Raw genomic sequence first — 23,270 nt, 5'->3', positions numbered from 1 at the left:
TGTCGCAGCTATCACTGTGACTGGACTGTAGATTAACAAATAACTGATACTTTTTTTTCTGTATTTCTTAAATTCAGATATAACCCTCTAAACTGGGTTCTTGTTTCCTTAAATAAATCGCGCCAATATTCGCTGACTCTCTTGACAAAGTGCATTTTGTCCCACACATAAATGTTTCTCCTAAACACAGAGGCACTGTGATTTTCCAGAGGGCCTAGGTTTCGAGTGTATACCGGAGCAGCAAACTGCCCCGAATCGCGGCTTTCACCGAACATATGGTGCAGTAGCACCGACGAACTGAAGCACACTGTCAGCACGACGCGGCTGTGGCGGGGACGCGCATGTGCATGATAAAGGAGTTCGTCAGAATGCGTCGTGGACGTTCGCCGTCTAAGACGTGGCCAACTAGACGGCCAACGTCGTTTTGCTCCGGCGAGTGTTGCATTCGTCGACGCTGAAGTATAAACAGGCCTTAAAGGGCTATCAAAGCGACGGGTAGCGAGGCGAGAAGAAAACAGTTTCAAAACCTTCAAGGGGGAAAGGAGGAGAAAAATGTAGGAGCGAAACGGGAAATAAGCAGTAGCGAGAGAAGAAAAAAATTAGAGCAAAATTTGGGAGTAGTTCAGAGCAAACAGGGCCTCGTGTGTACGTTCCTTTGACTTGATCCTTTTTGCACTATTCAGCTCTGACCTAATCGGGGTAAAAGAGGAGCAAAACAAGCGAAAGCCAGGTAACGCGGGATGAAAACAGAAAAGGAAGCGGAACGGCGCGCAGCAGCATTTCTAGGCTTCACTGGAGAAGGCCGATGCAGTACATCGAGCATTCGTGAGAAACAAAATGGTACTCCCCTCCAGTGCCTCAGTTGAACGGGTGTTCAGCGTTGCAGTCGACATCTTCACGAAGAAATAAAGCAAGATGTTCTTGGGTGGTGTCAGCTGAACAGTAATGAACACAGAATATTTACAACCACTGGTATACGTATAGAAGAAGAGGAGGAAGGCTTTAATGCAGGTCGTAAATAAGGAAGAACAGGGCTTCAATATAAATACTAAAGAAGAAGAAGGCCGTAATATAGTTGACAGTCCAGTGGTTGTAAATTTTCTGTGTTTATTACTGTTCAGCCGGCACCACCCAAGAATATGGTCCAACTAGCTCAGCTCCAACCAGCCAGATGTCTAACGATACTTTCCAGAGCTAGCTGTTGCTCAATGTACTCAAGGTCAATCATTGGGACTCATGGCAATAATAAACACTTAAATAGCCCCCTTCGCTTTATTTCTTACTTGAGGATAGTAGTGCTGGAAGGAACACCACACAAATAACAAATTACTTTTGGTGTAACTGTCACTTACTTTTATAGAAGAGTAAATGTAATTGTAATTAAGTACAATTTAGCTTTTTGTCATTGTAAACGTAATTCCTTACTTTTTAGTAACGTGTACAAGCGCGGTAATGTCTACCAATATTACTATTAAAATTCTTAACCGTAATGTTTTGTACATTATAGAATTTAAACGTTAATATTAAACACACTGGATAGGTGGCGCCAGACTCCGCCTTATTTAAAGGGCTCAGCCGTATGCATTCATAAATCCATACGAATAGCATGGGAATAAGAAGTAACTTGGAAATATGCACTCAAGCAAACAAAGCTTCAAAAACATCCCACCGTTAGTATAATGCGCAAAAGCTCAAATGGAGGTGCGATAATAAGAAAACAAAAATAATTTCTCGTAATATCTTGTAAGGTACTTAGACAGCACGGTATCTCGTTTGCAGCGCGTCTTCGACTTCCACATCGACGAGAAGATGGCACATAGCGAGCTATTCGGCCGCGTGGAGGCCGTACAGGCCAGGTTCTGGCCCGCGCAGTTCTTGGTGACGGACACGACGTTGGAGCAGACCTTGGTGGACTTAGGAAAGGGGGACCTCCACTCGAGACTGGACAGGCCCCGCAGGAGATCCTGCCCATCGTCTGAGTCCGAGCTCAGGTCGTCGCTCTACTCCACGTCCCAGGCCTGAGCGCGGGGCAAGAGAGGCCCGTCATTCGCGCAGTTATACGTCCAATACATTATTGCCAATAGAGAAATACAATAAAACCCGTTTACGGTATCTAGCAGAAAGGAAAGGCTGCTAAAATCAGCTGTTCCAAAGTGAATCCTCCCTGCGGCCAAAGTGCACGATGGAAGTGTTGCCGGTATAGGCTCACGTTGCCGCTCGGGCAGACCGCATCGCAGCTGGAGACAGGACCCGGGTAGGGGTCCCAGCAATAAACGAGAGGAGAGCTAGAGTGAACACAACAACGCGACTGAGTAATCTATCTTTAGAGCAGCGAGAGTACAAACCCCAACCTCCTCAACTCTATATAACAAATGATAGCATTCTGGAGCGGTTCGTTCATTGGTCGGAGAAGGTGCTCTGAAGAAAACTTTCTAGTTGTCTGTAACTTCCTGCCGTTTTAGCCAAGAAGCGTGCTGGAGTGTTTGGACGGGGAGTGAAGGGTCAGCGCGCCGGGACGCCTGAGGCGGAAAGGATGAGCGGGAGGAAAGAAAATGCACATCACGGGAAAGAGATGGAGAAAAGGCACCCTTTGAGGGATTTTCGAGTCGCTTCCAGGGGGAGAATACAGCATGAGCAATTTAAGTGAGTGTAAAATCCAGATGACCTCCCTTTTCTGAACTCGTCAAACACGAAGTCCGGGTCGAAGTTGACGGAGCACACCGATTGGATTATCACGATGATTACTTCTCGTTTTCGTCGCCGACGTCCAATCGGCGCTGTCCGCGAACCTTCGGCTCTAACTTTGTGTTTGAATAGTCTAGGGTCCCAGATGGCGCGTCGAACCGGCCGCCATTAGCAGAGCCGTTTATACTGAGAGTTTAGCCAATGGTCGGAGCTTGTTGCCCGCTACACTTTAGAAAGAAGGAAGAGTACTTCGTCCTATTTGGGGACTAAATCTATGTCACTGAGAGTGATCCCCCAAAAACGGCATAACCCCGGTTTAGTCCCTTTGAATTGATTCCTTTAGGTTGAAGTTTCGATCATTTTAAGAGAGTGCTTTTGATCCTTACAGCAGGGCATCAGGGACTAACTTTCACTCTTCAGGGGATTGATTATGGTCCCTTCAGTGTCGTCGTGTCTACAGATAGGGGAGTAACGTTGATTCTGGATCAACAGTGCTGATTGAGGACCAACTTTTTCGATTGGGACTAACTTTTAGTCCCCTTGAGGATTAATTTTACCACCTAAAGGAATGATATTTGTAGTGACGGGGGAGTGACTTTTGTCCTTTTGAGGACCATTTATTGACACTTTTAGGGATGAATTTGATAAAATTAGGAGAGCAACTTTCGTCCCTTGAAGGATCAATTCTGACACGTTTAGAAACTAATTTTTATAGTAGTGAGGAACTAACTTTCGTCCCTTTGTAGACGAATTTTCCAGTATTGGAGTAAATTTCGTCCCTCTGAGGATAAATTTTGACCCTTTTAGAGATGAATTTTATAGTAATGAGGGAGTAACTTTTGTCCCTTTGTGGACGAATTTTGACACTTTTAAATACGAATTTACCAATAATGAGATCCTTCAGCTGTGAATTGGAGTGAAAGGTTTTCGGCTATGAACAGCTTCCTATTCAGAAAAAGCAGATTGTGCAGCTTGTTTAGAAATGTATCTCTTCTGAAAAGTTGCACAAAGCGTCTTTTCAGAACAGGGAGGTATTCAATACCGCAGACCTTTGACCCCCATTCACAGCTAAAAGGTGGAAATATTGCAGTAGATCTGAAAATTCCCATACGTTTATTTGGAAAAAAAAACAAGCCTGTGTTGCCAAATAAGCAGCATCATGTCCTACCCTAATCTAGATGGGAATGATGACTGCGAAGACTGGATATGCGGACAAAGGTCATAGAACTTTCAGGCACGCTTTAACAGCCCACATCACTATTTTACGAAGAAACGTTGCACCAGCAAATCTGTAGGCGAAAAATAGCGCTTTCATTGTGGAAATATATTTGTTCTGGAACTACACAACAGTGAGTACAAAGACAATTGCACGTCACAAGAAAGTGTACAAAAGAAAATAGTGCCATCTTGGCACTGAAGGACTTACCAAAATTTAATATGACTAGCTTATATATATATATTCGTGTACAATGGTTTTTAGCACTGCGGAACAGGCCCGAAAAATTGGTGCCTGCATATTAAACGTTTAAGCATTCACTGAATGTGCATGTTACGTGTTGAAATTGTAAGGCATTTCGCTCCTTTCTGTGAAAAATGAGACCAACTTGCCGGGGTCAACGGTGGAAATGCTTGCAGCATGCACCGTTTACAAGCAATACTTGTAAACTGCAACGTCATTTTGTTCTAAGCACATGGCAAACAGAAGGCGATCTTCCATCTGCTCGTCGTGCCTATCGGGAGTTACAAACATTGCTAACTCCGCCATCTGCAGACATGACTACTATTAAGACTGGCCAGTTCGTTGGTTTTATTTTTCATGTGAAGGGAGCTAAGTTTTGAAATTTCTGCAGGAAAAATTCGCATTGAGTTTGTGGCGGTTCATCGGCCTACCAAGCCTCAGATAAAAGACGACGACGTTACTCGTTGATACGAACCCTGCGGCACGAGAAAATAAACAACGTTTTCACCTAAGCTCGGAGTCGGTCGCACCATCTCTTCCATCCACAACATGCAACGCGCTAACAAATTGGTGACCCGGAAGTACCTGCCATCCAGGGGAACGCTCTCCGCGGTACGGGACACGGTAACGGCTTGGGATCTCGGCAATTATGCGAGAACACATCTCCCTCGGCCTCGGCACCTGGAGCCTCCGACACTGCCTCTGCCCCGTCGCGTCTGCCGCCGGCATCTCCCAGCCGCGGGTTGCAACCACCTCGCTCACCCTGCCGGCTCGGCAAGTCAACGTTCTTAGGTTTTTTCCACCATTGCCACAGTCGCTGGTGTCACCCCGGCAGTCGTGCCCATCTGTGTGGTGTGGTGCTGGCCTGGCACGGTAGCGTGCTGCCACAACATGTGGGGCGTGCCGCACTGCGCCACGCTGGGGCATGGAAAGTCACGGCGGACCCTAATGGTCTTTACGAGGCACTTTGCTAACGGACCAGGGCCTCCTTATCGCTGGGGGGCTATGTTTCGCTTTTTGCACTCCCAGGAGACTAGGGAGAGGGAAGTGACGTCAACGACACAGCAAACGCAGATTGGGTGTTGATTTCGTTTTCTTCTGTCAACATCCAATCTGCATTTGCAGTGTCGTTGACGTCACTTCCCTCTTCCAAGTCTCCTGGGAGTGCAAAAAGCTCAACATAGCACCCCTGGTCACGCATTGCTCTCTGCTCGGTGCGTCACCTCCGGTGATGACGTTGTATCGGCCCCACAGCTGACCGCCACGTCCCCTGGAGCCCGAGCTGCGATGGAGCCCACCCCACATTGGATGCACAGCACGAACGCATCGTTGTGCCCTTTCTCTGCTGCCGTATTACACCAGTAAGCCTGACTTCAGCGTCCAATCCCTGCTTGGTTTGCGCAGGCTGTCTTCTGCACCGTACTCTGCCACGTCCTTCAGCTCCTACCAAACGCCAACGGCAACAGCCAAACTCGCTTGCTGCAGCCGAAACCACTCAATCGCTCTGTCCCCTACAGCCTGCATAATTGCAGGTGACGGCTCTAGGGGGGCTCTGCGGCGGTCCATCGGCCTACCAAGCCGCAGATAAAAGACGACGACGTTACTTGTCGATACGAGCCCGGCGGCACGAGAAAATAAACGTTTTCACCCAAGCTCGGACTCGGTCAAACAATCTCTTCCGTCCACAACATAGAACGCGCTACAGGTTTAATCTTCATTGAGCTTTCTACATGCAGGATGTGATTTTTCGAGCTCGTTTCACAGCACTAAAACATATTGTAGACACCCTATATATCAATTCAAGAATAAGAAAACTTGGAGAGAAAGAAAGCTACCAAGAGACAGCTCTTATCAATGTCCTTTCTTTTCTTGCGGAATTCATTCATTCATTCATTTATTTATTATTCCTTAAAGGCCCGTAAGGGCATTATACAAGGGGGGTCAATAACACACTAATAATCATAGTTTAAATTAAATTAACACCCACAGAGAGGAAGTCAGCAATACAGATGAATCAGAGAACAACAAAATACAAGTAGTTATCAACATTACACAATATTAATAGAGAGTTTTAGTATACCGTTTTCATCTTCCGCTCCGCTCTGAGGGTGCCAAACTGCGCATGCGCGGCCCGCTTCGCCGGAATGGAAAGCGGAGGTCCGAAAACGCGTTTTAGTAGAGCGTTTTTCTTCAGCGTAAGAGCGTTTTGAGCGGGTTCGAAAAATTTGCTTGCGTGGCCCCACAAGTGGACGTTTATAGTACTAGTAAGACAAAAAAACCTAAGCGTTAACACCAAGAGAGTAAAAGGTAGCGTGATTGTAGAGGTAGTAAAAACCAAGGCGACAATATTGAACGCAAAAGAGTAGGCACACACCTGAAGAAATATTAAGCTATAAAATATAAATATAATCGTTCCACCTTGTGTGCTAGTGAAGCCGAAGGTATAAGCATGAGCATGTTGCTCTAAACGGTACTTGCACTGCACGAGCGCGCGTGCTTATCAAGGACGCTGAAAGGCCGGCACTCGCTCTTGTAGCTTCTGCTCCACTCGAATTAAAACTGAAACAGATTTACTTATTGGAAGTAGAAAAATAAGAGAAAAGGACGAAGTTTGCGCATTGGGAGTACATCCTTTTGCGTAGTACGAGTACAGTGTTGCTCAAGGCTAGCAAGGCAACTGCACGATGAATCCCCGCTGTTCTCAAGGAAGGAGACTTCTACTAACGAGATTAAGCTGGCGAGACATCGAATCTATGATTCGTATCCCTCGTGCCATCAAGCGCCGAAGCTTCCTTTCCGAACGCGGTTTGTTGGATATTTCCAACGTAGAAAAGAAACCCTTTAGAAAGCTATCCTGCCTAAAGAAGGACCTGGCTGTTCTGCATGCGGGCCTCCAAATACCAGCACCCGACAGATCGGCGCAGGGTGTTGCCAATCTAGCGAGAGGCTTTGCATGGTTCTTCCTCGACTGGCCTATCCCAACCGTCTGTTCGTACTTGGATGAGCGTTTGGACGGAACTTGTCGGTGTTCTTCAGTTCTGTGAACCTCATCGTGCGTCACATCAACGAGAGGTTCGGCCACCTGCTCGCTGACATGAACAAACATAGGTGGTTGACCCTGGCGAAACTAGAGCTGTGCTCACAGGTGAGACCCTGCATGGTTTGTGTAAATTTCGCGTTTCCATTGTTTCTAGCACAGCTGCTCTGTCTGGTGAAAAGTTCCTTTTTTCTATACGCCAAAGGTGTACATGGGCAGTGTCAGGAGAAGTCACGACGAGCGCGTTCGTAATCTATGAGTATTAGTAGGCCACTTTTATGAGCCCTCTTTGCTCTACTTTACGCTCTGCGAGAAGCATCGTCCCCACCGCGCATGCGTGGCCCGCTCTGAGTTGGAGCGTAAAGTTAGCGGAGTGAGCGTGCGCTCCGCTTCACAAGTTGTAGAGCGGACTGCCCTCAGCGTCCTTAGCGTGATCGCTTAGATCTCAAGATGGCTGCACTTACTCAATACGCGTCGATGTTTTTGACCGTGACCTCAGCTTGAAAGAGGTCGAATCAAGAAGTAAAGCGTACGCCCCGCGCGTAAAAAGTAAACCATTCGATTTGAGTTCTATGTAACACAAAACAGCTTAATCAAACGAAGTGAACGAGTATCACTTTGCAAACAGCACGGCGTCGGTAAAGTCGTCGCGTTTTGTGGACGGCCTATGGCTATGCAGTCAGATGTACGGGTGCGCGTGCTTGAACGACGATTATATCTGTGCATGCGCCCTCCTGTCGAAAATGCCACTGAAAGCTGACCACGAGCATAGCGCTCGCAAGCTGCACCAAAGAAACCATTCCTCTCAGCTTTATTTATTCACACTCGATCGCAACTTTTGAATTGTTTAACTTTCCTCGAGAAATGTTTGCGTTGGACTTCCTTGGTAGATTTAGAAAAGAATAGAAACTTGAATGCAGCCTTTTTAAAAGTGCAACCCATGGTGCCGCTAGTCTTCGAGGCCGCCTTATTTTGGCCAAGTGTCTAGGGAGCAAGAGAGCTACGTCATTGTTTGTCGCGGATGCGAGTCTAAATGTATTAGACACGAATGCTGCGTCAATACTGAATATGAAATGGGTTCTAGTCACAAGACTCGCACTAAAAGCGATGCCCAAAATATGGCGGCCGAATATGTTACCCGGTGGTGTTTTGAAAAGAGTTACCTATAACGGGTCGAAAGAATATTCCACGTCAATTTTTTGTCTGGTGAAAACCAGACAGGCATAAACAATTCAAAATTTAGCAAACACAACCCTGGATTTCTAAGCAATAGTGGTAGATTAGAAGAGTTTTCAGAAGTTTCGTTTTGAATTCCGGCGTAGCGGGCCTCGCATGCACAGTTTGACGGCCTCAAACCTTAGCAGAATTAAGAAACAACTATGTATATATATATATATATATTAATTTACGATACCCAGTTTTTTACAACTCTACAATGGAAATACGCTTTATCTTAGAGGAGTAACAAGTCCCATATCACATGTTTTGGTAATGTTTAAATACTGCCCTGTTGTAAGAGTGTTTTTCTTTGTCGTTTTTATTAGGCCGTCAAGGACAAGGGAACGTCAAGGACAAGGGTTTTGTTGACCGCACAGCATGCCCATATGCCGTCCATCAAAAAAATTAGAAGAAGACCACAAGAGGGTGCTCGTCGTGAAGCACCAGGCAGTGATGTGCGCAGACGGCATAATTTGACGGCTGGACGAAACCTACAAAGACCATGGGCATTTTTTTGTTTGTTTAATATTAGAATGCATAGAATTATCACAGTAAATCATATTCAAGCTTTTGTACTGAGCGAAATACCTGTCCAACTGGGTCTCAAAGGCATCTAGAAATATTTTAATAAAAAACGTTTACTAACGACTCCCATTTTACTTCTCAGATGTGCGTGTGAATATTGCATCTAACCAAATTACAGTGTTACTGTTGAATTCAGCATTGTAAGAGTAGACTGTGTTGCGTGGCCTTCCATTGCAAGAAAAGACCGTAGCACAAATGAGGCAGAAACTGGGCAGGAGCTTAAGCTGAAAAACGCACTTTCATAAACACACAAGAAATAAAAAGAAGTGTATAGTGAAGCAAAATGGTTTCATGTCACCCCTCAAGGCAGATACATACACTGCGCTCCACTGTTAATACGAACACGAAAAAAATCGCTTTTATTTGCAGTTTATTTCTTTGACAGCTATTGAAAAAGCTGAAAATTTGTCGCTCAGATTGGTGCCCCAAACGAGCGCTTTATTCCACACCAATAGGCAAATGTCAGCCCTTCGAATTTAAGGTGAAAAATGAAAACAGGATATTGAATGCTACCGCTAACAGTGTCGCGCAGTGTAAATAAACACCAAGGCACCATATCACAAACCGAAGCATACGAAGAAGAAACGACTCATTTCATTGGGAAAAAACAAGTAGAGATATAAATGGAGCACTCGCTTTCGCTAATTTTCACTGTCTTGCTGCCTGAAGTAACCAAACAAAATATCTGTCCGTTTGCCGACTGCTTTAGTCTTTGGTCTTTAACCTTTAATTTTTGGCTCTGGAGAGCTGCGGCACCGCGGAAAGCAGCAGCCCGTACCACCGAGGCCCGCGGTGCCGCGTCTAGGGAACATGGTAATGTGATGAGTATATACGTGCAAGATGACGACGACATGGGTTGTTGGTATTGGGGAGGGTGGCAGTCCGATTCGCAAAAGTCCAGACTTCGTGGAGGCGGGTTGGGCGGGTGAGCAGCGAGCTATGAGGATATTGCACGCCGTTCGATCAGTGCATGAAGGAGCACCAGGAACATAATGGCGCTATTGCTCACTGGGGTCCACTGGGGTCAAAGAATCATGCTCCAAGGAGGTAGTCCAGCCGAAGTAGAAGCTGCCGCCTCCGAGGAACCGAGGCCCAGGGCTCAGATTGAGACAGCGCTGTCGCCCGGTGTGTCATCCTCTCAACGTCGTCGTCGTCATCTCGCATAGAAAAATCGAGCCCGCTGGCTTAGACAAGGCAGCACCTGTTCCCACCGTTCAGTTGCCGTGAAAAGATTGCGGCCAGCGATTTCTCGAAGCAGCCAGAGGTTCTTGACTACCGTGAAACGTTTTCTGGGGGACGCCTTTTCAAACAAAGTCTGCGCAGCTTCTTAATGCAGCGAGGTTCATAAGGGTCAAGCGCGTTCCCAAGCATGATTTCAAATAGCGAGCACCCACCTTTCCAGAAAAGCACCATCTAGCGAACCTTCACTGAGAGTGGAACGTACTTCTCAAAATGGCGACGATAGCGGAGCTGACGCTCCACGCTCAAATCCCAGAGCGGGTCGCGCATGCGCGATGGCGACTCCGCTTTCCATAGAGCGGAGCGGGAAACCGAAAACGGTCTACTAAAACTCTCTAATAATATTTTTAAGGTATGCACTGTGAACAGTAAAAAGGAAGAAAAAAAATTAGCAGATGTTTGGTTGATGTTTGTAAATTCAAGGTCAGTTCTTCGGCAAATCTATCAGAGTTAGTCTCGGTTATAACGCTATCGGGTAATTTATTCCATGTCCTTGATTGTCGCGGGCAGATAGGAATTACAAAATTCTACAGTTTAACTAGAAATCGGCCGAACTTTGCGGGAGTTATCATGGCGGAGAGATATGCTGTGGGGTGGAAGGAAGAGGGATGCTCTAATAGAGGCATTGTTATAGTATAATTTATGAAAAGGGGTTAGTCGAGAAAGAATGCGCCTAAATGAGTGTGTGTGAAGGTTATCTTTGCTCCTTAGGCCTGTTACACTAGTAAAACGATAGTCTGAGAAAAGGAACCTTAAAGCTCGGTTTTGAATTGCCTCTAATTTCATAACTAAGTAATGCTCCCATGGGGACCATACAGAAGACGCATACTCTAAAAGAGATCTAACAAATGTTATGCATGATAATTGTTTAATTTCAGGTGAGGCCAGTTTGAGGTTGCGCCGAAGATATCCTAATGATGAATTAGCCTTAGATAAAATAAAATTAATGTGAGTTGCCCAAGATAGATCACAGGTTAAATGAACGCCGAGGTATTTATAAGATGTACAGGGGTCAATTATTGTGTCGTTGAGTTGATATGAAAAGAGTGATGGGGACTGTGATCTGGTGAAAGACACTAGTTTGGTTTTATTTACATTAACTGTCATTTGCCATGTTTGACACCATTCTTCTATTATTAGTAAGTCAGCCTGTAAGAGTAGGTGATCAATATTATTACTTATCGGTCTGTATAGAGCACAATCGTCAGCAAAGAGGCGAATTTCAGATGTTAGGTTAGCAGGAAGGTCGTTAACGTATCTTCAAAACAGCAAGGGGTTAAGAACACTACCTTGGGGTACACCGCACGATACACGAGAAAGAGGTGAACGGGACTCGTTTACAACAGTATATTGTGTACGATCGGATAGGAAATTTTTTATCCAAGTGATTACTGAATTATGAATACGCAGTTGGGTTAGTTTTTGTAGGAGACGTTGGTGGGGCACTTTATTGAATGCTTTAGAAAAGCCTATGAAAATGACATTGCTCTGTAATCTCTTGTCAAGGTTACTGTGAAGCTCATGAATGAAATGTATTAGCTGGGTATCACACGAGTATGTCTTACGAAAACCATGTTGATTTTTAAAAAGCGGATCGTAATTTTCTAGATATTTTATGATAGAAGAGAAAATGACGTGCTCTAGTAATTTACATGAGATGCTGGTGACAGATATTGGGCGATAGTTCGATACAACATTACGATCCCCTCTTTTAAAAATAGGAATGACTGTATCAATTTTCCAGTCAGACGGAAGCTTGCCGACTTCAATTGACTGTTGAAAAATAAGGGTTAAAAATTGGGATGATATATGTCTTGTTTTTTTTCAGCAATTTATAATGTATTAGGTCATCACCGGAGCTAGCAGAAGTTTTGAGATTTTCTATCGCTTTCACTATACCCAAATATGTTATTTCGATAGAAGGCATAGCAGAATGAGCAAGGTGATTTAGGAGAGGAATATTGTCATGGTTTTCTAGTGTAAATACTGAGCTAAAGTAGGTATTTATTAGTGAGGCGCTTTCGCTATCAGATGCGGGAATTCTATTCATATTAGTCAGGTGGATGGATTTATGCTCTTTAGGATGAATGATCTCCCAGAACTTATTAGTCTTATTCTTTGAAGTGTTAAGAAGGTCGAAGTTAAAAAATTTGTTCTTTGCATTTTTCACTTCTCTTTTATATTCCTTAGCAGACGCGTTGTAATTATCCCATGCAATAGTATTGTCCTTTTCTTTAGCTTGCTTGAAATGTCGTTTCTTGCGAGCACTTAATTTGGAGATTTTCTTGTTGTACCAAGGCTTTGCATTGTTTGTTTTAGTTCTGATGGTTGGAACGTACGTGTGAGTCAGAGTTGTTACCTTGTTTTTAAAGAGATTCCAATTTTCCTCAACTTTTGTTTGATAAAAGTTGATATAAAAAGTATCATAAAACTGTTGAAGATTTCTATTAATTGTATCATAGTCAGCTTTATTGTAGTCTTTAATGAATTTATAATGGCATGATCTGATGACGACGTCAAACTGCAGGTTTAAGTGTATAACATTGTGATCACTAATAGCGGGAAGATGAGTGATGTTTTTCACATGTGAGGGGTCAGTAGTAAGGCACAGGTCAAGAATGTTAATTGCTAGAGTGATGGCTAACTCTTGTTGGTTTAGTTTTCATTTGGGAAATGTTAAACGTGAGAGCTAGGTCGATGAATTCATTATCAAACTAATGACCTGATAAAAGGAAGTCCCAATCAGTATTCGGAAAGTTGAAGTCGCCAAAGAGGATGACCGACGCATTTGGTTTAAGGGTATTAAAGATGAACGAGAGGGAGTCATGAAGTTCGCTAATGAAACTAGCGTGATGATCGATAACACACACCAATCAAGATATCACAACACTGAGAGTGAAGTTGAAGCCATACTATCTCGAGGTTACCTGGAACATTAACTTGTGACGCACTAATATGATTTCGGATAGCGATTAGGACACCGCCACCCCTCTTTGCTAGTCTGTCGCACCTGTGTAAGGTATAATTCATATTGGGGGGGAACACTTCTGAGTCAGCATTTTCGGGTTTCAGCCACGTTTCTGTTAGAATGACAGAAACATAATGAACGTAACGAAATGAAAATTATTATAAAAAATCAAACACCTTAGTTAAAAAAGCTCCCAATCATAAAATAGGAGGCAGTAAAATGACTAGTATATTTATAAATTAAAAAAAAAACCTGGAATGGGTTTTTGACCTTCAGGAATATATGTCCTCAAAAATCACTAGTGCATGATGCCCCAAGTCACCAGGCTAGATCTAAAATGGACCGTAAAAATCGACGACTACAAGTGGCAATCTGAACTTTTCGTCAAAAATCTATTTCACAGGTTGGTTTTTATTGTTGTAAAACAGCAAAGCGTAGCTCTCATTCTGTAAATATAGGGCCAAGAAACTTGTCGAGGTCTACGGCGGGTGGCGACGCAGACGACCCAGTCCAGTTGTGGGGTGTGTTTGGCGTTCGCGTTGAAAGATGGCGTCGAGAGCAGCTTCGGAAAATGCTGCCGACCAGCGAAAGAAAGCAGACGACACGCGGACGAAATTCGTTGGCAGCAAAAGCGCCGTCGCTATGCAGACGAGTTATTTTTTTTTTTAGTTTAAGGTTTGCTTTTATTGTCCGCATTTATTTTTTAACAAAAGATACATTTCAAAAAGATTATGTTCATTTTAATAAACAACGGTAGGCGCGGGTCGTCACAATAAGGAGGTAGCGCCATCTATTAATACGAACGCAAAACACACCCCGCTAATAGACTTGGCCGTCTGCTTCGCCGCCCGCCGTAGTCCCTGGCAAGTTTCTTGGCCTTATTTTGTAGAGAAAGAGCGCTACGGCTTTGCAATTTTACAAGAAAAAACCGACCAGTAAAATGCTCCTTTGACGAAAAGCATAGATTTCTACGTGCAGGCGACGATTTTACGGTCCATTTTAGATCGAGCCTGGTAACTTGGGTCATCCTATATTTAAAAATTAAAAGAAATGGCTTTGGTTTTTGACCTTTAGGAATATATGTGCTCAAGAAAGTAAAAATAAGGTTCATTTAAATGCGAATGCATTGCTTCACTGCATTGCACAAGCACAGAAAAACGTTCTCTTTTAGCAGCATGTTTTAAAAAAAAACTTCAGTTTCTTTTTTTCTTTTAGTTTAGGCTGGTCAGCAGCAGCCTTGTGCCCATGCAGCCCAGCTTTGAGTGTTTGAGACCTACAAGTCTCTCGAAACAAACAAATGTGCGATCATATTTCAAGGAGTGCTAAAGGTCGAAAACCCATGCCAGGCAGAAGCAAAGTGCAACAACGTCCAGAGGGCCCTCTGCCTCATAAACCTGATTTTCAAAAAGCGCACTGCAGCGCTCTGTTGATGTCTTGGGACACACTGCGACGGAATAGACTGCGGGGCACATCTGAAACAAAGGTTGAAAATTAAGACAAATCATAAAGTCGAAGTATTTCGAACAAAAAAATGAGGCCTACCCTTACAGGAGACGCAGATAACTGATGATAGAATATCGGAAACAGGTACAGTACATACCCCTTAAACCTAACACCCCAAACCAGTTACTCAAATATTGTTCTTGGCAAATCAAAGCTAAATTGGTCATTGGAGCAGCTGGAATATCTTCTCCAGGCTACGACATCATCTGTTACCCAAACTTCACCACGTGGTTCGACTGGCAGGCCAAGGAGTAGCACAATCAACAAAAAATGGACCATCCCCGGGCAACATTATGTTTGTGGAGCACTGTGATATCTAAAACTCCTAGATGTGGTTGCTGTATGTGCAAAGGCTCTTAACACGGATGCATCTAATGCCTTGCATTAAAGCTAGAAATATATGCCCAACAGATTAAGATCTATTCCACCCTTCCAGTGAGGTAGTTTGTGCCACCTGTGATAGCAGCAATTACTGGTACAAGAATTGTGCCTCGACACTAGGCATTTAATATATGTTAAAAATTGAACCTTTCAAGTTTAATTTATTAATTCTAAAATAAGAAAACTAATTCATTAGGCTGTGCTTTTAAAGACTCTGGCGCCGCTGATAGGAACGAGCGGCGAGCGCGTGCCGAAAGCCGGCCAGCGAGCGCAAAGCGAAATACATTACCCTTAACCTGATCTTTACGTTGTTTTGCTGCATTTTCTCCATCGTCAGCTACAGTGGTGACCCAGACTACGGACACAAGACATAAGAAACATATCTTACCAGTTAGCCTCCCCAGAGTATCAACTGCAAGGCTTGTGCGCCACCCCTCTTCCGGCCACAGAACCTTTAGGTCTGGTTTTTACAAGTAAAAGCTCCATTCAGTGCCTTTCAGTATTTCAGCCAACGTCTTTTAGCCGTCTGGTTGCTGCCCTTTCGAATGAAGTAGAGTTCAAAGTTTACGGCTTTCTTTAGAATCCGACTTCGACAGTATTCTATGATGAACTTAAAGCTTTCATACTACCGGGTGAAACAAGGAGACGGTAGGCTCTTTAAATCGACCGGAAAATTTGGTTTCTTAACCTATCGCGCTACGACTTTGTGCAGCGTTGCCCACAGATGGTGCATTTTTTGTGTAAAATTTGCAAAGAGCGAACTTACCTGAGGAAAAAGTAAAGAAAGAAAAAGGCTTAGCTCCTACGGAAACGCAGCGACGCCTCCGGTCTGCAAACAAAACGGCGCCGCTTCGCATGGGAGACAAGAGATGGCGCAAGCGGTCGCGACGCCAACTGCCGCCAAGGAACGAGCAGACGACGCCGAGAGCCGGCGTATTCAGCAGACAAGGAACTGCAGTTCCTTGCTGTTACCGCGCCTGTCTTTTTTGTTTCTGCGACTGTCGCCGCCTACGGAACGCGCTCCGCTTTTGAATCGAAAACATCGTCTGCTAAAAGGCCTGCTCTCGGCGCCGTATGCTCGTTCGTTGCGGCGTTCGTTGCGCCATCTCTTGTGTCCAGCGCGAAACGGCACCGTGTTGTTTGAACACCGGTGGCGTCGCTGCGTTTCCATAGGAGCTAAGCCTTTTTCTTTATTTACTTTTTCCTCAGGTAAGTTCGCTCTTTGCAAATTTTACGAAAAAAATGCACCATCTGTGGGCAACGCTGCACAAAGTCGTAGCGCGATAGGTTAAGAAACCGAATTTTCCGGTCGATTTAAAGAGCCTACCGTCTCCTTGTTTCACCCGGTAGAAGGAATGACGGTCACAGAAGGCAAGCGATTGCAGCAGCTGCTTTCAGCAGCAGACCATCACCGTCAGGTTAAGACCGATGTATTCCATTTCGCACGTGCTGGACGGCGTTCGGCACACGGCCTTTGTTCATACTGATTGCCGCCGCCAAAAGGAAACCAGCACATTTGAAATATTTCTGGTTTTGCTAAAAATGATGCTATGCCCTCGTTGAATCTTCATGTACTTTCCCCCTTCTACCGATAACTGAAAAAAACATAAATCTAGTCGGACCCGCAAGGAACTATAAAGAAATTTCACTGCGAGATTTAGCTTGTGAAGAGCCCAGAAAAAGCTGTTTCTTATTGAAATGACAACTACCACTGAAAACAACCAAGAGATTCAATTCATAAATGACAGCTGACATTTTTTGTAAGTGGCTAAAAGATTATATATAATATGACAGGTCATTAGATAACTAAGACTTGATCTAAAACAGGCTTGAAAGATCAGCGCCTACATGTAACAACTAATCTCGGACCGATGCAGGCGATAGAGTTAACTAAGGGTTATGTTTGCGGTGCCATCTCCCGATAGGCACACCAAGCAGACAACAGCACTTATAGTCGAGGCAACGCCATCATTTGCCTGCTGCAATTGTAGAGATCGTATTACCGGCACAAACCGCATTGAACTCTGTTATTTGCAGCAAACTACAGCATGAACATGTTAAGAGTGTTGGTCTAATTTTTCACAGGAAGGGAGCTACTTCTTAAAATTACACGAGGTAAAGTCTACCCTATAAAGTACAACTTGGCGAATGTTTCAGCTTGTTACTCGCAGACGCTGATATTAGAGTGAGGTTCTGAATTTGCAACTCTATACGAGCGGTATGCAGCTGTGAAGATAAACACCAATATATGTTCCAGATTGCTGCATTCGGAAGAATCAACAGCAAGGATCTTGCAAAACATTGTTCGGTTTGTATTTTTTATCAAGGCGCCGAGCTCATACTTGCAGGAGCCAAGGCATCACAACCATAAACTGTGATAGACGCTTAGACCAGGGGTATAATCCCCCTTGAGGCAAGTATGGGTGTGATGCTTTTTGGAGTTTTGTTGTCATCCATTAAAGCATGATAAGGAATGGGCTGCTATTCATTCCCATTAGCATAACAGCCTCTCTGCGAGAATAGCGTAAGCAGCAGTCTCAATAGCATATTTGTCCAAGTTCAATCAGTTTTATATCAAATGGACACAAAGTGAGACAACAAAAAGTTAACTAAAATCAAAACGAAATCATGACTGTCTTCTTGTTTCCTACAAATTTTTGACTCATGCTATATATAAATAGTCTAGAATGTTCAGTCTAGTTCATGAAAATGGCAAAACTTGCTTCGCATCTGATGAAGGACATTGCGAGTTTCTTTAAGGCTGCGGTCCCACGGCAGCCATCTTGAACAAGGCGTTAGTTCAACCAATAGATGGCGACACGCACCCGTGGGGTGGCCGAAACATTGGTTCATAGTGGGATGGCTCGAGCACCATCACGTTCCCCTCGTGGCCTTGCTCGCTCCGCTGCCAGCTGTGCTCAGCTGGCGGCGGACGAAGAGCCACACCCCTCGATCTCATGATATTATGGCCTACGAACAAAGATCGAGAGATTCCCAGATCGGGAATAATGGCAGTTTATTCGGTCGGACAACTCGTCTACGTGAGGAATTTCAGCGAAAGTCGGGCCTTCCGTGTAAAACTTGAGTAGAAAAGGCTCTATGTTGGTTGACCAGGAGGTGTCATCTCTCTGAATACGTTGGATATCAATGCCTTTAAGTGTAACTATAACTAAATCACAAAACTCTCTTTGTGTATTGTGTAACTGCCCTTGTATTTGATAGTAAAAGCTATGGTGGTGATTTTGACCTTTCACACCAGGCTCCTTTTTCTTATTTTTCGCCTCATACTCCTCTGCGGTTTAAGTACGCTTCAAGAATCTTTTAGAACGGGGCACTTTACGTCAACGAGGCCATTTGTTCCAAGTAGTCAATCAGGGAATGTTGCTAGAAATCCTTCCCTCCTATTAACGAATAAGCCGCACTTCTGCACAGTGCAGTTTTCCTGTTCCACGTACAGTTGTAAAGCCGCATCCTCATTGGTTCTACCATATACTGTTGCGGGTGAAGAAAGTCTTTGGGTACACGATACTTGAAACAAGTCTGGCACTGTACGTTGTGGTTCGACACCCACTAATGTCATCGTCCTTATAGAGCCTCATCATTTAATCATTACCTCGTCACCTCATATTGCTCTTTATCAACAGTAAGTACAATAGGCTACCACCATATTACAGTCCAATAATTGAAAAAATTTAGTCGTTCAGTCCTTCAACAAGTTTATTATTTTTATAATGTTATTAAGTTACATTACCTCAAAACGATCGACGTCCATCGTCGATCTTCAAATACTTATACCTGTATATAAATTAGACGCACAAGGGGGGGGGGGGGGGGGGGGGGTCGGTGGCCGAGTGCATGGTCTAACGCACACCATCTCGGAGCACTTGGAGCGAAAGCTCGCGCTGCAGAACCCACCCCGCCCCTGCCCGTTTCGATCTGGAAGAGCATCGTACCGGCGTGCGGTCGTGTATCACTACTGCGTGGTGCACGTTAAAGATCCCAGGTTTGCGGTTGTACCGCACTGGCTAAATTACTCATCTACAGCTGAGACACCAGACGCCCACTAAGGCAGACTAACTTCCGGCTGTAGAAACATACACATAACAATTTGCAATTAGACGCATAATAAAAAAGAACACAGCGTGCCGCCTCTTTTCTTTGGATGCCTTTTTTTTTTAACCCAGCGCAAGCTCGTGCGTTATCTTTTTTGAGACGGTTAGAACGGTCGCACATAAAACCCGCGTTTCTCGTACCCGCCCTCTTCCTCCTCTCATTATGTGTATTTGGTTATAACTAAATAAGCTATAATAATGGTGTATTATTCATATTTACTCTCAGTTTCAGTCAGGGAAAAGGAGTTTCGCGAGAATTTGAGCCAATAAATGAGCTGCGCTTAGAGTATCGGCACTCTCTTCCCCGACAGTGTTGTGAACGCCGCCATTTTGGTGCTTGTGCAGAGCAGGCGCAACTGCCGATCGTCATGATTCAAAAGTGCGACATCCTCAGCATTAGATTCGGTGTTAGGAAGCTCATGTAATGTTGCTTTGCTTTGTCGAAAAGCGTTTCTTGTGATTTGAGATAAAGCTTCAAATAACTGGCAACCATTATTTTAAGCCACAATAAGGCCAAGTGTCGCTACTCTGAAGCGTAGCTTATTTAATGACACTATTCATGCTCTTGTTCAAGAGGCTTGTAATACCTGAAGGGGCCATGACGTAAGCCCCGTGGATTCCACAAGCCACTACCTTTTGACACTTGCCTCTTCTTCATTGTTCCCGCTTGTGCCAGTAAATTAGCTACGGTTCAGAGTAACGACACGTGGCCATATTGTGGCTTAAAATCATTGTTGCCAGTTGTATGAAGCTTTATCTAAAATCACAGGAAACACTTTTCCGTCCCTCGCAAATGTTTAAACAACCCGCAACAGAGCATTGCAATATTGCATTAGCTTCCTAGCACCGCATCTAATGCTGAGGAAGTCGTATATTTGGATCATGAGATCGGCAGTTCCGTTAGCTCTGAGCAAGACCCAAAATGGCGGCGCCCAAAACAATTTTGGGGAACGGAGTGCTGATACTTTAAAGCTCATTTAGTGACTCTAGGCATAAAGTGAACTTGGGTGTATTCTTTTCCTCTTCGTCTTCATTGTTTATTGATTTCAATCATATCGAATAATGAACACATTATGTCACGCTACGCTTGTGTAATTATTTGTCTTGGATTTATTAGTCTGACCCAGTACTTAAACCATTCAGTTATCGATAATAAATCTTCCAATATATTTTTTAAATGGGGGGGGGGGGGGGGGGGTAAAAAGACACGGAGATTGATGATGATACAGACGCCAACGCCGCCCTCGGAAATTTTTTGAACATTAGAAATCAGCAGTTTGTCTGCCATCCGCCAGGTAGCGCAACAAAACAGCCAAACAATTTTTAATTGTTTTTAAAATTAGCTAAGCTCTACACCTATTAAGAAACCAAAGCAAAATCATTGTGAAAGGTTAATACATCGCAATGCATATCTATTCCAAACAATAAATATTATTAGATGCCAATAAATCTGTTTGATGTCCAAAAAAGATATGCGTCAAAACAGGTAAGTTTGAAACGCTCCTGGAGCGTTATGACTTTGAAAATGAGAAAAACCCATCGTCCACCTCTTGGGCAACCATTGTAGCTCTAAATGTTATAAAAGATTTTATCATAGTTTAATAATTTCCTCAGCGGCATTTGAAGTACCATGGCTCGAAGCATAAAAAAGTGCTACGTTTGATATAAAATATCTAAACAAAAAAATTTTACACAACATTAAATTTTTTTCTGCATATTATCAATTATAAGCACTACATCTGTAGCTAATTTCATTGCCCTAGCGCGTGTCATTAAAAACATATTTGTGCTGAAAAATATCAATTTTAGGGCAATATTTGGAGGGATGAAAAAAACAAGGTAGTGCAAATACCAAAAAAGTGTATCGTTACATTCTGCTCCGACATCATCTTAACAAAACTGCTATATTGGAACCGGGCTGTCTTTAATGGATCGTTCATAAAACATGAACTAGCGGAGCAAGTGAGGGTCCGCGCCATCATATTCGCAACGCTACAAATGCGCATGAACAGTATAAACCAACACATACATAATATCAAATGAAAGGGGATTGCATTGCCTTTCGAATGACATCAATCCCACAAAACAGTATTTAAAAGGAGATGAGTAATGACCTCCCAAAAAGTACCTAAACTGCCGCATTCAGTGGGACCGTGGCCTTAAGCAGGAGTGGAAACAAACAGAAGATCAGACAGATCAGTTCTGAAAAATTATAAAGGCAAAGTTAGTTATTTTAGGCAACTAACACTTCCAACTTAGATCTTCCAAATTTTTAATATTTTTCACTTGTCAAATTTGGTTGAAAGGGAGCTCCAGTGGTTCTTCAAGCAACCTGACCTAACTATGATGTGCAAACCAATTCTTCGGACCCACTATAGTCATACGAAATCGGTTTCTCAATGTATCGCGCTGCAATTTATTAGAGGTGCAGCTTGCTGGTGGAAAGTGGAAATATCAACAAAAGAGCTTGCCTCGTTTACAACAGAAAAAATGTAGAGCCCTTTCACCTTACGCGAAGATGGGGACCGGCGAAGTTGTTATTTTTACGACGTCTAGGATGATGCCTAGAGGACGATGACATCTAGGACGACTTCTTAAGGGGTGTCCAAACAGGACACTACAAAACGCACGACTCCGACAAATCGTGAAAATCGAAGCGGACGCTTTTATTTTCACGATTTGTCGGAGTCGTGAAAATTTTTGCAGGAGTCGTAAACATTTTCACGATCACGACTGCTCTCCTCGCCTCCTCCACTTTTCTCTGACATCACACGCCACCTGCGTCATGCTCACCTCGCCAACGACCTCGCGTACCGCCGTCGCCTCGGCTCGAAGGCCGAGGGGGTCCGGGCTTCGGGTGGATTTGGGACATTCCTGCGTCGAAGGGTGCGTTTCGTCCGCCTCGGATCTGCTTTCTATGTCGAGATTCACTTTCGTCGTGATGGCGTCCGACGCGGTTCCGTATTGTGAGCGGAGGCCTTGAGCGATTGACCGACAGCCAAGAGAGCGTGTGAGTGGCTCTCTGGACCCACGTTATGAGCAGAGCAAAGCCGCCGTGGAGGAAGCGAGGGAGACATTTGTCGGAGGAAAGTTTCCCCCCGGGAGCTTTGACAAAGGGAAATTTCCCTCCGACGGCCGGAAGCGGAGCGCGGAACGATTTGCCGGAGTCGTGAGTTTTGTAGTATCCTGTTTGGACAGGCCTTTAGGCGACTTCTTGGACGACTTATTCGACGACCTCGAGGATGACCTCGAGGACGACTTTAAGAGAAATTAAGCCTTTCCACTCTGGTAAAAACCGGAGTGAAAAGGCTAGAAAGGTTGCCGCCACCTGTGAGCGTCGGCGGCAACTAGACAACCGGCAAGCCGGTTGCCGTCGTTGTAGCTGTCCGGAGTTTTGTGTCGACAGTTGTCTGTTCGCGCACATGATACTGGGGAAACTAGCCCTTAAAGGCTCCGCTGTAAAAGAGAACCTCTTTTGGGCAATCTACAGTGACATTTCGCAGGCGGTGCATGCCACCTGCGATATGCTGCCGACAGATGTCAGAAGTGTCGAGGGTGTGCCACGCTCAATAGACAATCTTCGGAAAGTTTGGCTGCACTTCTTTCAGCACGGTGTGGCTCTTGTAATGTACACTTTCAATATTAAATAATATTCTAAGTACACTAAATAAAAAATAGGTAACATACTTTCCAGTCTATAAGTCCACACCTTAAAATGACTGTTTTCACAAAAAAAAAAATAGTAAGTTGCACTTTTGTAGAAGTCACTTGCATATTTGTATATATGGCGTGGCGAAACTGCCTTGATAAGCTCGCATATGTATATTGCGATCACTATACAGGTGCAAGCATTAGCAAGTTTCAGTAGTAACATCAACGAATCAAACAAGAAAAATGACTCCCGAGGTAAATTTGCGGAGTTCGCGACGGAAATTTTTGAGAAAAACAAAACAGCTTCAGCAGGGCGTGGAAGTGTCACATCTTTGCGTGTCTCATGTTGCGCCATCCGTTGGAATTTTATACAAGTCGGCGAGCACCATTAGGCATTGTCTTCGAAATGCCACCATAGATTGCCCGAAGCAG

The 23,270-nt window shown here is 44.2% G+C and overlaps 1 protein-coding gene across 1 annotated transcript in view; it reads left to right on the top strand.

The window, feature by feature from the left end:
• The window catches only part of LOC8050652, a 108,448-nt gene that overhangs the window by 32,433 nt on the left and 52,745 nt on the right, over window positions 1–23,270 (top strand). The window lies entirely within an intron of this gene.

This window comes from Ixodes scapularis, unplaced genomic scaffold (assembly GCF_016920785.2).
Source record: "Ixodes scapularis isolate PalLabHiFi unplaced genomic scaffold, ASM1692078v2 PGA_scaffold7__128_contigs__length_106722199, whole genome shotgun sequence".
Lineage (NCBI taxonomy): Eukaryota > Metazoa > Arthropoda > Arachnida > Ixodida > Ixodidae > Ixodes > Ixodes scapularis.
The sequence above is the reverse complement of the archived record's forward strand: the minus strand, read 5'-3'. Positions and strand labels throughout refer to the sequence as shown.